At 43.4% G+C, this 2,555-nt stretch overlaps 1 long non-coding RNA gene across 1 annotated transcript in view; it reads right to left on the bottom strand.

The window, feature by feature from the left end:
- Positions 1-2,555, bottom strand: part of LOC122546639 — a 3,697-nt gene continuing 1,142 nt past the window's right edge. The window contains exon 2 of the long non-coding RNA XR_006310779.1: positions 1-546. This is a non-coding gene — a long non-coding RNA (uncharacterized LOC122546639). The remainder of the gene's footprint in view (positions 547-2,555) is intronic.

Below are 2,555 nucleotides of genomic sequence, written 5' to 3' on the forward strand. Positions count from 1 at the left end.
AGTTTAAATGTTTAAAAACAAGTTTTATGCTATCGACTTTCTTATTCCCTTCTTTTGTTATTTCATGACAACTACTTGGCTTATGACAATAATTAGTCCATTCAGTCAATTTGTATTTTCAAATAAGTGAAGTGCCTCCTCTGCCAGGTCATCGTCCAGAGAAGTAGAGTCTGAAAGATACTGGATTTCAGCATGGAAGTTCAGGCATGGAGGTAGAGGGGTAGACAAGGGTCAATTAAGCAGACTCTTCTTTGGCTTAGGTGGAAAACAATGTACAGTCCATTTCATGCATAAGCGGACGACAGTGTATATTCCTAGGATGAGACCAAGGACTATCAGTACAATCCATCCACACAGCGATCATAGCCAGCAAGTAAACTTCCATCCATATGAATCAGACAACAGTTGGGCAGGTATCTTCCCTGCATCTTGACCAGTTTTGTTGATCACATCTGTGTTTTCCGTAAGATCAGGACATGGTTTAGTAACAAGTTCATTTATGAGAACACAATCATGGGGAGGATCAGGCAGTTCAAGCAGTTCTTCCTGCAGGAATGTAGGGGTTAATGTTAGAGCAGCATTTAAAGGAGAGAAACGGATTCAGAAGTAATGCAACCTCACAGCGACTGAGACGAACCTTAACGAGGTGTTGAGTATATTTAGAAATCAGCAAGAATACTGCAGAATGCGAGGTACAGACTTCTACATTTTGATGTAAAGTTATGTTAGAGGCAGCCACTACCATAGTATGGATGGCAGAGAGAATCTGGGTGCAGGAAGGCATATCTTGAGCAATGGGGTCAAGCTTAGTAGAAAAATAGGCAATAGGGCGCCAAGAGGAGCCATGCTGCTGGGTGAGAACAGCTGTCGCACAGGTATCAAGGATGGCAACATAAAGATGAAAGTGGCAGTCATACAAACATCGGCCTAATGTGGGTGCTGAAGAGAGGGTAGTTTTAAGCTCCGTAAAGACTTGTAGTTATTCAGGGGTGAGTTCATACCGTTAAGGCTCACTAATCGAGGACAGGGAGATAATTTTTGATCAGAAGGGCACAATTAGGAATCCATTGTCGGCAATAATTGATGAGGTCGAGAAACTACCGTATCTGTTTAGGAGTGGTTGGAGGGGCAATACAAAGAATAGGATCAATACGTTCACGTGTCAAGCACCGATCAAATTCAGAAATGAGAGTACCTCGGAACTTAACTTCTTTCTCATTAGTCTTAACTTTGCTTGGGGGTACAATATAGCCACATTGATGTGGATGGTTGAGAAAGGTAGTGGAGTCAGTGTGATTGGACACTTTGTCAGGGCTAGCGAGGGGGTCATCGATGTATTGAACTAGGGTAACGTCTCCAGGAAATTCAAATAATTCAAGCTGGGCGTGAAGAGTCTCTGAAAAGAGTGTCAGCGACTGAATAAACCCTTGAGGTAGGCAAGTCCACATATATTGGTGGCCCTTAAAAGAAGGCAAAAATGTATTGGGCTATCTGGATGCAAAGGAAGACAAAAGAATGCATGTTGGAGGTCAACGATAGTGAAGAGCTTGGCTGAGGATAGTAGCAGGATTGGCAACTGGAGGATTATGAGCCTCAATGATTTTATTTACTTCACGAAGGTCGTGAACGACATTCAGGACGCTCCGGTGTAGGGATCGGAAATATAGGTGTATTGACAGAAGAATGGCATGGGACTAGAAGGCCTTGCTGTAGAAATGAATCAATGACAGGTTGAATGCCAGCTTCACCTTCTGGTTTCAGGGGGTATTGAGGTATAGACAGGAGGACAGAATTAGGTTTGTTCAGAATGGAGATGGGTGGGACCTTAGCAAGACCCACTTGTGTTTTAGAGTCCACCCAGACTCCAGGGTATACTGCGTCCTGCGGGTGAGGGTGGGCATAATGATGATGAAGACTGCCATGAATCGACTAAGGCTGTGCATAAAATAGGATTGATATCTCAGTGAGCAGCTGAATTTCACGGCAAGTTTGATCAGCATGGTCAAAAAGAGTCTTGGTGTCAAAACCTACTTCGTAGGCTTTATGTTCTGGGTTCAAGTGAGTGGTGACACAGGGGAAAATGATAGGGCCAGTTATCCAGCTATGAAGAGGAACTGACACGAAAAGAACGCCACCAGCTGGTGACCTGATCTCACCAATCACCCAAGTGTGCTGAGTAGTGCCCAGTAAGGGATTATAGTGTGTTCAAGCCTGAGATCATAAGCTAAAGTAATGTGGGGGTGAGGGACGTTATGTAAAATAGGATCAAAAGCATAAGGATCCAAATCAAATTACCACCATCAAGGAGGCTTTGGTTTGGTATTGATGCATTGAACAAAATGAGGTGGATCCTGAATCAGGATACCATCATCATGACATTCAATAGTAATATTTAGAGGACAGAGGAGATCTCTAGCGAGTAGAGGGATACGTAATCCATTAGTAACAACAAAGCAAAAAGGGAGCGTGGCACAAGTTTTCCACACCACTGTCAGAGGGACAGCGTATGCATGTTTATTAGAGGAACCATCAAAACACTGCAGGATTTCATCATC

This window comes from Chiloscyllium plagiosum, unplaced genomic scaffold, assembly GCF_004010195.1.
Source record: "Chiloscyllium plagiosum isolate BGI_BamShark_2017 unplaced genomic scaffold, ASM401019v2 scaf_41118, whole genome shotgun sequence".
Classification (NCBI taxonomy): domain Eukaryota; kingdom Metazoa; phylum Chordata; class Chondrichthyes; order Orectolobiformes; family Hemiscylliidae; genus Chiloscyllium; species Chiloscyllium plagiosum.